General features: G+C 37.7%; 1 protein-coding gene across 1 annotated transcript in view; it reads right to left on the bottom strand.

The window, feature by feature from the left end:
- The window catches only part of HYDIN (HYDIN axonemal central pair apparatus protein), a 432,518-nt gene that overhangs the window by 404,527 nt on the left and 11,801 nt on the right, over window positions 1–16,190 (bottom strand). The window contains 1 exon segment of the mRNA XM_036834209.1: window positions 6,224–6,343. The gene's annotated coding sequence lies outside the window, so the exon portion shown is untranslated.

The raw sequence follows: 16,190 nt of genomic DNA, 5'->3' as shown, positions 1-16,190 counted from the left end.
ACTAGGAACTATGACCGTTCCAGCAGGGAACAGCTGTGGGGGCCAGAGGCCAGCTCCCCTATCAGTGAGGGAAGGAAGTCTTTATGTCTGTATTGACCCCTCCTGTCATACCAGTGACGGTTCACAGACAGGATTACAAAGGATAGGCTTTACACTTGGTCCTAAATAATCTTTTAATGTCACAAAAAGCTGAGCCACAGCCAAGAATACATTATGACGTCTCAAATTATCAGTTCTATCTTCGGGATAAGATGTATTCCATGCATCAAACTGAAGGTCAAGAGATGAGTCTTTTCCTCCAGACATGGTCAAAACCTTTCTGGGTCTTATAAAATGGGGCTTGGAATACAAGTTTACTCTAGCAGGGAGCTTTTGGATTGCATGAGCTCTAGACATTGGATATAGAGGGCTGAGATTCCATACCAAGCTCAAGTTTAACCTCAAATTATATATATGCATATATATGTGTATATATATGTATGTATGTACATATAGTATATGCATATGTGTGTTCCCCAGGGGCTCAGTTTTGGACAAATTAGGTTTGAGATGTCTATTAAACATCCAAACAGAGATGTCAAGTAGGTGATTGAATATATGGTCCTAGAGTTAAGGAGAATGGTCTAGGCTGGAGACATATGTTTGTGGTAGGCAGAACAATGTTCACCCAGGGATATCCATGACCTAGTCTTCAGAACCTGTGAATATATTACCTTACATGGCAAAAAACTTTGCAGATGTGATTAAGGGTATGGACTTTGAGGTGGGGAGATTATCCTGGATTATATGAGTGAGCCCAATCTTATCAGATGGGACCTTAAAATGAGAGAATTCTTCTCAGCTGTGGTGAGAGAGAGATGACGAAGGAAGAAAGTTCAGGGAGATATGATGTTGCTAAGGAATAAGACAAGCTAAGGAATGTAGGAGGCCTCTAGAAGCTGGAAAAGATGAAGAAACGAATTCTCCCTTAGAGATTCCAGAAAGGAATACAGCCCTGCTGACAGGCTATTGTAGCCCAGTGAGACCGTGTCAAACTTCTAACCTAAAAAGCTGTAAAATAATAAATTAGTGTTGTTTTAAGCCACTAAGTCTGTGGTAATTTGTTACAGCAGCAAGGGAAAACTAATGCCAGCACCATAAATATATAGATGGTATTTAAATCCATACAAATGGGATAAATAGAGACAGAAAAGAGAAGAGGTCTTGGGACTGAGCTTTGGTAAATTTGAATATTAAGTCAGGGAAATGAGAAAGACCCAACCGGGATGACAGAAAAGGAGTGGACATGAGGTAGAACAAGAAAGTGGTATTCTAGAAGCCAAATGAAGAGTCTGCATCGCCTGCTGCTGAAGGGTCAGGTAAAATGAGGGCAGAATTAGGAAACAAGACAGACAGAATAGGGAGAGCACACGTGCTCAGGCCAGTTGATACACAGAAGGAAAAGAGTGAACCCTGGTCCTCAGCACTCAAGCCACAACGATGGGAGAGACACAAGAATGGTACCCACTCAGAATGCGGACTTTTTCATATACAGGGACTCTGGTCACCAGCAAACATGGCTCAGCTACAATCCTGGGACATTTCCAAACAGATCAGCACTCTTTCCCCGTGGGGGAGGGAAGGTGTGAAAGTCAGTAGCAAGAGGAGGAGAGGGGAGCAAGAAGACTTTCAACTTTCCTTTACAGACCTACACTATTGTCTCTCCTTTTACCATATGATGTAGTCTGAGCCGTGCAAGGCCCTAACTTGTTAAACAGCGTATACCCTAAGTCCAAGAAAGTTAACATAATATCTCAAGAGAAGGAAATAGTTTTTTCTTAGGAAAAAAAATGAGATCATCAAAATAAAAATACACAACCTCCAGGACCTGACATTCCACGTCAGTCATAGCTTCAGACGACCTTTTATGTTTTGCCTTTCTTCACCTCAAAACTCATGTTAGGTAATCATCTACAAACGAACAATTGAAATCATGCATGGAGGACCCTGTGGCCTGAGACAAATATAGCCCATGTAACACTGCCTCACACTGACTTATAATGATTTGTTTAGGTGTTTATCTTCCCCACTAGACTCAGAAGTCCTCAAAGAGGTGAGACTGTGCCCTTTCATCACTGAATAGTAAAAACAATAATCCATTAACTTCCCATTCGTTGAACTAGTAATATGTGTCAGACACAATGCTAATTATTTTCAGGCATTTGATCTTCACACAAGCCTATAAGATGGGTATTACTTACTCCATTTCTCAGATAAGAAGCTTGAGATTCAGAGAGGTGAAGAAACTTACTTAATAGTCAAACTAAGTCAGAGAGTAGCACAGCTGTCCAATGCCAAATTCTTGCTGAATAAAGGTGCCTCCAAAGACGTTCACATCCTAATTCCTGGAACCCCTTATATGGAAAATATGACTTTGCAGGTGTGATTAAATTAAGGGTTTTAAGGTGAGGAGATTATGCTGGACTATCCTGGGCTCAATGTTATCACAAGAATCCTTGTAACAGGGAGTAGGAGATATGTTGAATAGTAGGAGATGTGACAGCAGAAGCAGGAGTTGAAGTGATTCGAGGTAGGAGCCATGAACCAAGGAATGCAGGCAGCCTCTAGAAGCTGGAAAAGGCAAGGAAACAGACTTCCCCCTAGAGCCTCCAGAAGGACACAGACCTGCCAATACCTTGACTTTATATTTCTGACCTTCAGAGCAGGAAGATAATAAATTTGTGTTGTTTAAGTCACTACGTTTGTGGTAATTTGTTACAGTAGCAATAGGCAACTGATACAGTGCTCTTTGCCTCTGTCCTTGTTTGTCCTTACATCCCCATGACCTAAGGGAGTCAATGGATGTTTGCTAGGTGAATACGAAGGAGGAAGAGATTTTCCTCTAAGCCTTCTCCCACCTGGCCCAACCTGAACTCCTGACCAGGAGAATATAGGCTTCCTCAAAGCGAGGCAGGCAGAAGTAGCCGAAGTATATCTGGGGTGATATTGTGTGTTTTCCTAATTGCTAAGTCGAATGGATATGCTAGTTGAAGCCTGAATCTCATTCTATGCCAGTCAGAGTGCCCTTGGAAGACATGACAAAATGCAACCTTAATTTACAGCTGTGAGCCACAGGGCTGAAGGAAGGTAGAAGGATGAGGGGAATTGGATATTCTTATGTTCTACTTCCTATAACAGTACATTAAACATCACAATGATTCAGTTGAAATTATAAGCAGTATTAGTAAAAAGATGAACAGAAATCATACTTTATCATCTAATTCCATTATAAAAATTATTTCATAGCAAATTAGAGCAATGAATACACTTGTGCATACAGCAAATGCACATAATTCTACCTTCCTCTTTCTCTGAGACCATTATGGTCCATTCTTTAAACAAGGAAGATGATATCTTCTCTACTAGTATCAATAAGGAGACAGTTTTCCAAATTAATAAATTCAATACACCCCATAGCTTAGCTCCTTAAGAAACAAAGAGCTGGAAGTCTGAAAACAGTTTAGGTTTCACAAGTGGCTCATCGTGCCATGAAGGATTTTTTCCCCTTTCTGTATTCCAGTTTCTCGAGCCAGGTTAAAATCCTACACTTAGTAAAAACTTCAAAACAGCTTTTGATCTTTTAAGAACAAGTATTAACATAAGCAGAACTAAACCAAAGCAAAAACTAGAAGCAATTGTTTAGAACTGAATCTCAAATTCACATACACTTGTATTCCATAATCTATTTGTAGTCGACATAGAAAGTGAAATAAATTATTGGGTAGATCTAAGGTAAAATCAGTCACTGCCCTCGGTCTAGACCTTCTGATTGGATTGGCAATTCCCATGGTGTTCCCAGCTTGCATGGTTTTGAAGCCAAGGTTCCCAGGGGTCCTGAGTGGCTCTGGAATCTGAATAAATCACACATACTAGGGGTCCACTGAGACCACCAGAAACTCAATTTATTTGTGATCTGAGACAAGACTTTATTGCTTCTCAGATTAATAGTTTAAAATGTTTTGCTTTTCTACCTCAGGGGTATTAGTTTGATATATGAGACAGGGAGATTATTAAATCTTCAGTGCCTTCCAAAGATGTAAATTAAACCACAGCATCTCCTTATAGCCACCTCCCCTGTATGAGCTGGAGATTTATTATTAACTTGTCACTCTTGCATGCTCATCAAAACAAACAGCACCATGATTAATTACACCTGTTTATTTAAGGGTACCTGTCATAACAACTTTTTGTGGACAGGATATTACAATCTCCTGATTTCTTGGCAGAACTATAGCTAAGGACTTTTAGAGGGGAGGAGAGAATCACTGTCCTCTCCTAATCATTTCCATGAGTATATTTGAAAGAAAGGTGGCCTATATGCAACTGCATATTGTTCTTTTCATTTTAAATGAAGCTGCACTTCATTTGATTTCCCCTGCCTGTTCACAGGCATCACGTTGGCTAATTCTGTTCATCTGGACATCTTTTGAACACTTGAAGAGGTCCAGCACTAAATGCACATAAAACTCTAAAATTCTCTTGTCAGTTCTGTCACTCACAATTCAATTCAACAAATACAATATTTAGTAGGTCCCTTCCATGTGGCAAGCAGCAAATGTGAATTTATTCATTCATTTCTTCATCCAATATTTATTTAATGTCTTTCATGTGCCAGTAATGGTACTAGGTATACCATTCACCGTTCAAAACAGTGAACAGTCCTTGGCCCCTCAGAGTTTATAACCTTGCTACCCACTTCCGAAGGCATTTGTCTCTCCAAATTATGAAAACAGGAGAGAATGGAGGGACAGTGAGAACCTGGAAAAAGGGAAGAATAGCAGAGCATATCCTTAAGATAAGGTTGCACAAAATAGACACTGAATTGAACCAGGATTAATAAGACAACTGCAAGGTTCATTCCCTCCTCCTGGTCCAGTGTGGGTCTACAGGACTGAACTACATTGAAACCATGGCATTTCACCTCTTGTTTTTCTCCCTGTACCTGTCGTATCACAGATTATCTGGTTTGCTAAATAATCACTGAAGCACAGGAAGTTTTCAAATGAAATTTTAGGCAAGGCTGCCTGACCTCTGATCTGCCACAAGAAAAATTCACCTTTACCACTTTAAATTTTAGGATAATTACCTTTTTTTTTTAAAGAAATAAATTCCTGATTATATTCTTGTCTCTCTTTTTAAAAGTTTTTATTATGGAAATTGACCAAAAAATACAATAAAGATGAGATAATAAAATAATTACCTATCACCTAGCTTCAGCAATTATCAATATTTTGTCATTCTCATTTTTATCTATCACATTTCTCTCGCCCTTCACCTTTATTTTTGTTTTCGAGCATTTTAAAATAAATTCCCACTATCATACCATTTCACCTCCAAATACATCAGAATTTATCTATAACAAATAAGATTTTTAAAAAACATAACTATAATAGCATTGTAATACTTAACCAAATAACAATAATTTTTTAATATCTTCTAATACGTAAGCCCATGTTCAAATGTCCCTGACTGTTGAAAACAAAATTGTTTTGGATTGAAACAGGATCCAAACAAAGTCTACACATTGGATTTGGTTGATGTCTTTCATTTACACCTTTTCTCCCCATGTCCTTTTGAATATTACCAAAATGACCTTCAATATTTGATTTTTATCCAAAATAAATCCATCCAAACTTAACATATGTTCCTAGTGAAACCTCATTATGTAATATTTTCAAGGACAGGCTGATCATACACTTTATCATCCAAATGAAGAAACTCTTGAATGTAAGGGGGATGCTATTAATAATTATACTGGTGTAAATCAGGACAAAGAGTCATCCTACCAGTAGAGATATTGGGGGGTAAAAAGAAGGATCGGGTTTTGGGTTTTGGGTTTCTGCTTGGCTATTGAGAGCTGGAAAAGGCCTTATAAGAGAAAAAAAAAGTTGAACAAACTGCTAGTTAATGACTTTTCCTGGATCCATCACAGAGCTGAAGTTGAAGAAATGCCAACTAGCCCCAAATCTGAGAGACAAATGCCTACAGGGAGACATGAAATGCAAGCACTTGTTTACTTGGGGCACTTGAACACCGGTAAGAAGAATTCACCTAGAATTGTTAAGAAATTGGTGAAGGCTGAGTACTGGCTGGTGACAGAGTATGGAGCTCTAAAGGCTGCAGATAAAGGGGACTTCACACCACTCACCGGCCTCTCTCTCTGCAGATTCCAATGGATACTCACAAAAAATGATGGCAAGAGTCCTGAGAAAGCACTCCTCATGGTACAGGCTTAGGGGAGTGGAAGAGCAGCTGCTGCAGGAAGGGCATGGAGCCCTGCCCAGATCCTTCTTCTCTATCTCCCCTATAAAAAAAAAAAAAAAAAAAATTACCAGTAATGTGGTATACAAAAAAAGCAAGAGAAAGAACCCACAATGCCAAGAGACAAAACAATCAACAGAACCAAACTCATATATGACACAGAAATTGGTGCTATCAGATAGGGAATTTAAAATAACTATGAAAAATATGTCAAAGGCTCCAGTGGAAAAATTAGACAACACTCATTGTCAAATGAGGAATTTCAGCAGAGAGAGAGAAACTATAAGAAAAAAAAAAAAATGGAGAGGCTAGGAAAAAAAAACACAGTAATAGAGATCAAGACTGTTACTGAGAAGTTCATTAGTAGACTTAACAAAGCTAAGGGAAGAATCAGTGAACTTGATAAATATACAAACTGAACAACAAGGAAAAAAATATTTAAAAATAAAAACAGAATATAGCATCCAGGAACTGTAAGACAACAACAAATGATCTAATAGATGTGCAATTAGAATTCCAGAAGGAAAATAAGACAGAGACTGCGATAGAGTAAATAGTTGAAGGGATAATGGCTAAGAATTTCCAAAATTAATGGCATATATCAAACCACAGATCTAAACCACCAACCAAGATAAATACCCAAGCAAGATAGAGACATATCAAATTCAACCTCTGAAAACACAAAACAAAGAGAAAATCTTGAAGGCAAAGGGGAAAAAAAGACACATTACTAAAGAGAAATAATGTAACAATTATAACAGCCACCTTGTTAGAAAGCATGCACCTAAAAGACAATAGTGTGACATTTTTAAAGGACTGGACAAGAGTGACATCATCAAGATGGTGGAGTAGGAGACCCCACACACACAAAGAATAACAATTAGACACCTATCCATGAATGAAAATAGCTCTGGGAGAGCTCAGGAGTCCACTTAAGAAGCTTCAGCAACACAATGGAGCCAAAAAACTGAAAATAACCACAAAAAAAGGGTAGGAAGAATAGTTTCATTTTGTCTGTCATCCCATCCCCCAGGCTGGCACTGCTCAATGCTAAGAGGAAACTCCTCAGCCTGAAGTTTCCCTCATCAGTGAAAGGAAAGTGGGGTGAGCAACCAGCTTCCCCAGCCTTTCGGAGCACTGCACAAAGAACCCACTTCAGTTTTACCCTGCCCAGAGACCAGCAAGGCTGAGACACCTAGAGCTGGCTAGGAACAGAGAAGGGCAGGAGCTACCAGTATCAGTCCTGAAGCATGAGCAAATGTGGTTCCCAGCAGCCAGCTCTGCAGAGGACCACAGAAGTCTTCACTGCTGAGAACCACAGTAGCCCTTGCAGACACTGTAGACCGCCTCCCCAGCTTTTATCACTGAAGATTTCATTGCAGATCCCAGCAGACTGCTCGCAGTGGACCCTAACAGCTTTTGCTGCTGAGGAAACCAACAGTAAGCATACTCACTGTGGGCCCCCTGAAGATTTTGCTGCTGAGATTTTCACCTCACAGGTTTTCATGTTCAAAGACACCATCTGCACAAGTCCCTCCCCACCAAAGCCCAGGATCCACACTGGCTACCAGTCAGTCTCTGCAGCCTAGGCCCCCAAAACTGATCCCCATTGCTGTGCATGCACCCATTGCTGTGCATGCACCCATGGCCAGTTATTGCAGCCACAAGAGTGCACGGAGACAGCCAAGGCCCCCTCAGCAGCTTGTGGACCCAGAGATGGCCCTGACTCTTGTCACTGGCCTGTACTGCTACATGGGCCTGAAGCAAGCCCCTGCAAGTGTGTGCCTGTATGCTGCCTGCCCCAGCTCCTATCACTAGCCTCCACTGCCTTGCACTCACCTAAGGCTTGCCCCTTTAGTCAAACGAGTACATACCAACAGCCAGGGCCTCCACAGCTGTTCATGCAGCCACAGCAGTTGGCCCTGGCCCCTGCTGCTGGCTCTGGCCTTTGCCACCACACAGGTGTCTGCAGCCAGCCCCTGCCACCATGCAGGCACCTGCAGCTGCCCCCGCAACCAAGTATGTGTATACCCTGACTCCAACCACCACTACCACGTGCCCTGGTCCCTAGCCACTGGACCTAGAGGCACCACTGAGGACCAGGAGCCCTTGCAGCCACTGTGGACCCCTGCAGCTCTTTCCAAGGATCATGCAATTGTCAATGTCATAGATCCCAGCCGCCTGAGCTAACAGGACACCATGTACTCCTGGACCCAGAACCACAACACACCCTCACACTTGGTGCCCCACATCACTAGACTTAGAATCACAAAATGCTCCAGCATGCCACCACCCAAAGGTGAAGGTCTTTCCTTACCAAAGTCAGTCCATAAAGTTTGGAAGAGGTGACTGATCCTTCAAATGTGCAGATGCCTACACAAGGCTACAGGGATTATGGAGAATCAGGGAAACATGACACCACCAAAGCAACACAGTAAACTTCCAGTAATGGACCCCAAAGAAATAGAGATCCACAGATTACCCAAAAAAGAATTCAAAATAATTGTTCTAAAGAATTCAATAAAGAGCTTCAACAGCAGACTCGATCAAGTGAAAGAAAAAAATAATCAGTGAGGTTGAAGACAGATTATTTTAAATGATCCAGTCAGAAGAGTAGAAAGAAAATATAATGAAAGGGAATGAAGAAACCCTAAGGGAGTTAAGGGGCACCAAAATCACCACCATCATCATCATCTATGCATTATGGAAGCCCCAGAATGAGAAGAGAGGGAGATAGGGGCAAAAAGCTTATTTAAAGAAATAATGAATAAAAATTTCCCATATCTGGGGAGAGATTTAGACATCAAGATCATGAAGCTCAGAGGTCCCCAAACAAATTCAACCCAAAGAGATCTTCTCCAAAACACATTATAATAAAACTGCAAAAAATAAAAATAATATTAAAAAAAGATCAAATCTTGTAAGTAGCAAGAGAAATGAAGCTTGGCACTTACAAGAGAACTCCCACAAGACTATCACTGAATATCTCAGCAGAAACCTTGCAGTCCAAGAGAGAATGTGATGTGATTATATATTCAAACTTCCAAAAGAAAAAAAAAAAAACCTGCCAACCAAGAAAACTTTACCAGACTAAGTTGTCCCTCAGAAAAGAATGAGAGATATTTACACACTCAACAAAAGAGCACCTAAATATATAAAGCAAATATTAACAGACATAAAGGGAGAAATAGATAGAAATACAAGAATAATAGGGGACTCTAATACTCCATTTTCATTAATGGATAGATCATTCAGACAGAAAATCAAAGGGAAACACTGACCTTTAATAACACGTTATACTAGAAGGACTTATCAAATATATCTAGAACATTCCATGCAAAAACAACAGAATACACATTCTTCTCGAGTGCACATAGAACATTCTCCAGGATAGATTATATGTTAGCCACAAAACAAGTATTAATAAATTTAAAAAAACAGAAATCATATCAAGCATCTTCTCCAACCACAATGGTATGCAACTAGAAATAAATTATAAGAAGAAAACTAGAAAATTCACAAATATGGAGAGATTAAACAACATGCTACTGAACAACCAGTGAGTTAAAAAAGAAATTAAAAGAGGAATCAAAATATACCTTAAGGCAAATAAAAATGGAAATGCAACACACCAAAACATAAGGGATGCCACAAAAGCAGTTCTAAGAGGGAAGTTCATAGCAATAAATGCCTACCTCAAGAAATAAGAAAATCTCAAATAAATAATCTAACTTTATACCTCAAGCAACTAGAAAAAGAGGAAGAAATGAAGCCCAAAGTTAGTAGAAGGAAGGGAATAACAAAGATCATAGTGGAAATAAATGAAATAGAGACTAAAAACACAATAGAAAAGATCAATGAAATCAAGAGCTGGTTTTTGAACAGATAAAATTGATAAACCTTTAGCTAGACTCATCAAGATAAAAAAAGAGAGGACTCAAATAAATAAAATCAGAAATAAAAGAGGAAACGTTACAACTGATATCACAGAAATACAAAGGATTATAAGAGACTACTATAAACAATTGTATACCAACAAATTAAACAATGTAGAAGAAATAGGCAAATTCCTAAAAACACTACCAAGACTGAATGACAAAAATAGAAAATCTGGGGCTTCCCTGGTGGCGCAGTGGTTAAGAATCTGCCTGCCAATGCAGGGGACACGGGTTCGAGCCCTGGTCTGGGAGGATCCCACATGCCACGGAGCAACTAAGCCCGTGAGCCACAACTACTGAGCCTGCGCGTCTGGAGCCTGTGCTCCGCAATGGGAGAGGCCGTGACAGTGAGAGGCCCGCGCACCGCAATGAGGAGTGGCCCCCGCTCGCCACAGCTGGAGAAAGCCCTCGCACAGAAACAAAGACCCAACACAGCCAAAAATAAATATAAATAAATTTTTTAAAAAAACAGAAAATCTGAACAGACAGATTACTAGTAAGGAAATTGAATGAGTAATCAAAAACATTCTAATAAACAAAAGTCCAGGACCAAACGGCTTCACTAGTGATTTTTACCAAACATTTAAAGAAGAAATAATACCAGTCCTCAAACTCTTCCAAAAAAATAGAATAGAAACACTTCCAAACTCATTTTAGAGGCCAACATTACCCTGATACCAAACCAGACAAGGATGCCACAAGAAAAGAAAATTATAGGCCAATATCCCTGATAATCATAGATGCAAAAACCTCAATAAACCAAATTCAATAATACATTAAAAGTGATCATACACCATGATCAAGTAGGATTTATTCCAGGGATGCAAAGATGGTTCAACATCTGCAAATCGATCAATGTGATACAACACACTCACAAAATGGATAAAAAATCATATGATCATCTCAATAGATGATCACAAAACCACAGGGAGATATCACCTCCCACCTATCAGAATGGTTATTATCAAAAAGACAACAAAAAACAAGTGTTGGAAAGGATGTGGAGATAAGGGAACCCTCGTGCACTGTTGGTGAGATTGTAAATTGGTGCAGCCACTATGGAAAACACTATGGAGTTTCCTCAAAAAATTAAAAATAGAACTGCCATATGATCCAGCAATTTCCCTTCAGGGTATATACCCGAAGAAAACAGAAACACTATTTCAAAAAGATATATGTATGCACTCCAATGTTCATTGCAGCATTATTTAGAATAGCCAAGATATGGAAGCAAGCTAAGTGCCCATCAACAGATGAATGGATAAAGAATATGTGGTATATATACAATGGAATATTACTAAGCCATAAAAAAATCTTGCCATTTGAGACAACACGGATGGATCTAGAGGGTATTAAATAAGCTAAGTGAAGTAAGTCAGAGAATAACAAATACCTCATGATCTCACTTCTATGTGCAATCTAAAATAACAAAACAAAATGAAAACAGACTCATAGATACAGAGAACAAACAGGTGGTTGCCAGAAATAGAAGTGGGGGTGAAATAGGTATAGGGGATTAAAAAGTATAAACCACCAGTTATACAATAAATAAGTCATGAGGATGTAACATACAGCATAAGGAATATGCTCAATAATATTGTGACAACTTTGCATATGGACAGATAGTTACAAGACTAGACTTATTGTGGTGATCATTTCATAGTGTATGCAAATGTAAAGTCATTACGTAGTACACCTGAAACTAACATGATATTATACATCAAATAAATTTCAACTGTAAAAAAAAAGAAAGAAAAAGAAAATGCAGTATGCATTATGTGATATTATTCACCCATAAAAAAGGAAGGAAATCCTGCCATTTGTGACGTGGATGAAACTTGACAGCATTGTGCTAATTGAAATAAGTCAGACAGAGAAAGACAGATACCGTATGATCTTACTTACACACAGAATATAAAAAATTAAAATTTAAAAAGTGAGATCATGGATACAGAGTATAGGTTGGTGGTTGGCAGAGGTGGAGGTTAATACATATACAGTTGACCCTTGAACAAGTCAGGGATTAGGGGCACCAATGCTCCATGCAGTCAAATATTCAAGTATAACTTTATATTCAGCCTTCCTTATACACAGTTCCACATCCATGGATTCAACCAACTACGGACAGTATAGTGTATATATATATAATACACATTTAGTGAAAGAAATCCATATGTAAGTGAACCTGCACAGTTCAAACCCATGTTGGTCAAGAGTCAACTGTCTGTAGTTAAAAATACTCTATTGTATACTTGAGTTGCTGGGAGAGCAGATCTTCAAAGTTCTCATCATAAGAAATAGAAAATTTGTAACTTATGTATGTTGATGAATGTTAACCAGTCTTATCATGGTGATCATTTTGCAATATATACATATACTGAACCATTATGTTGTATACCTGAAACTAATACAATGTTATATGTCAATTTTAAAAAAATAAAGCAGAAATCGATGAGTTAGAAACAGAAGAAACAATAAGTAAACCAAAAAAGCTGGTTCTTTGAAAATTCATCAACAAAATAGAAATAGTTAACCTGATTTTTAAAAGAAAGTACAAACACACAAAAGAAACTAACGCAAAACAGAAAAATTTTTTAAATCATGAGACTACCCTGTACAATTTTATGGAAAAAAAATTTTTAATAAAATTTAGATGAAATAAGTAACACTCTAGGTAAATATACCAAAACTGACACGAATAGAAACAAAAGCTCTAAACAAATGAATTTTGTAAAAAGAAATAAAGAAAATCATAAACGAGTTCCCCTGCCAAAAACACACCAGGCTCAGCTCGTTTCACAAAGCAGTCTACCAAAGCTTAAAGATCAGATGATGCAAATGCTATTTACACTCCCTCAGCACATAGGGGAAAAAATGAAAACATCCAAATTATTTTTATAAAGCAAATATAAAATTGATTCCAAAACCAGATAAATACTGCTCAATAAAACTATAGACCAATTTCACTTATAAATATTAATGCAAATATTGTAACTACTATTAGCAAACAGAATCCAATAATCCATCAAGATCAAGCAGTGCTTACTTCAGAAATGTTAAGAGGAGTTCAATATTAGGAAATCCATTAATACAAATAATCGTATTAATAGAGCTAAAGAGAAAAATACGCTTATCTTCACAGATTTGGAAAAATGAACACTCATTTATGTTTTTAAAAGCCTCAAAAATAGGAACACCTCATTAATATAAATAAAAATAATGAAATAAACTTTTAAAAACTCAGCAGCTGATATAATGGGGAAACACCAGAGCTCCAGTTCTCAAAGTGTGGTATGTGGACCCAACCAAGACATTATTTCCCCTTTTCATTTTGTTACTAGTGAATGTTATGCAAAAGCAGTGGGCAAAATTGCTGGTGTCTTAGCACAAATCATGGTAGTGGCAACAAACTATACTAGTAGTCCTTCTTCATCACACATATTATAGTGGGGGGAGGGGAAGCCATTTTTACGTAAGAATACTTTTGAGGAAGTAGTAAACATGAGGAATTTTATTGTCTCAACCCTTGAGTACATCTTTAATACTCTAGGTGAAGAAATGGGAACTACACATGAAGCACTTCTGCTGCATATCCAAGTAGGATGGCTGTCTCCAGGAAGCATTTGTGCGACTGAGCTGTAAACCGAAGTGGTGCATTTTTCATGGAACACCATTTTCACTTTAAAGAACAACCAGCAGACAAACTATAGTTATTCAGACTTGAGTATTTTTGACAGATATTTTCTCAAAAATTGATAAAGTGAGCTGTCACTTCAAGGAAAACAACTGACAATATTTGCTGCCATGATAAAATTTAAGCACTCAAGTGAAAATCAGAATTTTAGAAAAATTTTGTCCTCCACCGTGAGCGTGACAGCTTCTCAGTACTTAGATTTCCCTGATGAGATTAGTGGGGATGTTTAAAAATGTGATTTATTTTTGATACCATATAATCAAATGTGTGAACATTTGCAAGATGTACAAAATTCAATGAACTGATATTTTCCAAATGACAAATTCATGGTGTTACAAAACCACATGTGGGTAAGTGACCCTCTCAAAGTGCAAGACAGACCAGTGGACGTTAGTGTAACAGAGTATAAAATGTTATTAATATAGTTTAAGATTCTTCATTGCAACCAACTTTTAAGAAACTATTACCTGTCACATTCTAGAATAGCATCAAAGAATATCCATAATTACATAAAGAGGTTCTTAAATACTCCTCCATTTCTCAATCACATAGCCATGTGAGGCCAGATTTTAAGTACTTCAACCAAAACACTGTGTCACAACAGACTGAACGTAAGAACAGATATGAGAATCTAGCCATCCTCTATTATAAAGACAAAAAAAAAAAAGATTTGCAAAAATGTAAACAATGCCATGCTTCTCACTAAATCTTGTTTTGAAAGTTATTTTTCATAAAAAATATTTACATTGACATATAACAGTTTTATCATTATTTTTGAATTAACAAACAAAATTTTTCTCAGTTTTAATTTCTGATATGGAAAATATCAACAGATAAACCCCCATAAATTAAAGTTCTTTGGATTCCTCAATAATTTTTAAGAGCGTAAAGGGGTCTTGACACCAAAAATCTTGAGAACCACAGCACTGCAGACATTCCCACTAAGGTCAGGATGACATCAGGTCTGGGCAGAAAATATAAAAGATGAAACTGGCACATGTTGTGCCAGAAAGTATCAAAGACTGTTTGAATTATGTAAAAAATGGCATAGTATCAACTCGGAGTCTCCCTCCCACACACCCATCCCAAATAGGATAATTCAAGCATCAAGTGAGAACAATAATTGTAATTGATTAAGATACATCAAATATATAACCACCCATGAGGTCCTAAAGATAGTTTAAAAAAACAACTGCAAAAAAAATTTTTATTTGTCACCCCTGGAGGTTGCTAAGACACCAACTTACTTATCTGAAAACTGACAAAGTGTTTTTTAAAATTAAGCATTTATAAGACCAGAAACCATAAAACTCCTAGAAGAAAATACAGGCAGAACACTCTTTGATATAAACTGTAGCAATATATATTTTTGGATCTGTCTCCTACTGCAAAGGAAACAAAAGCAAACAAATGGGACCTAATTAAACTTAAAAGCTTTTACACAGCAAAGGAAACCATCAACAAAATAAAAAACAACAAAATGATATGACCGATAAGGGATTAATATCTGAAATATGTAACTCGATACCAAAAAAAAAACAGCCAACCTAATTTTAAAATGGGCAGAAGATCTGAACAGGCATTTTTCCAAAGACACACAGATGGCCAGCAGGCACATGGAAAGATGCTCAACATGGCTAATCATCAGAGAAATGCAAATCAAAACCACAACGAGATCTCAGGTACCTCACATCTGTCAGAATGGCTATCATCAAAACGACCACATGTAACAAATGTTGGCAAGGACGTGGAGAAAAGAGAACCATTGTATGTTGTTGGTGGGAATGTAAATTGGTGTAGCCACTATGAAAAACAGTATGGAGGGTTCTCAAAAACTAAATATAGAACTATCATATGATCCATCAATTCCTAGGTATTTATCTAAAGAAAACAAAACACAAAAACACTGATTCAAAAATATGCATGCACCCCAAAGTCCATAGCAGCATTATTTACAATAGCCAAGATATGGAAGCAACCTAAGTGCCCATCAATATGAGTGGATAAAGAAGATGTGGTATACATATACAATGGAATACTACTCAGCCATAAAAACGAATGAAATTTTGCCATTTGCAGCAACATGGATGAACCTAGAGAATATTATGCTTAGTGAAATAAGTCAGACAGAGAAAGACAAATACCGTATGTTATCATTTATATGTGGACTCTAAAATTAAACTAGTGAATATAATAAAAAACAAACTGAGTGACAGATATAGAGAACAAACTAGTGGTTACCAGTGGGGAAAGGAAAG

The sequence above is a fragment of the Balaenoptera musculus genome, chromosome 19, assembly GCF_009873245.2.
Source record: "Balaenoptera musculus isolate JJ_BM4_2016_0621 chromosome 19, mBalMus1.pri.v3, whole genome shotgun sequence".
Lineage (NCBI taxonomy): Eukaryota > Metazoa > Chordata > Mammalia > Artiodactyla > Balaenopteridae > Balaenoptera > Balaenoptera musculus.
Note: the sequence above shows the minus strand (reverse complement) of the source record. Positions and strands in the feature narration are given on the sequence as shown.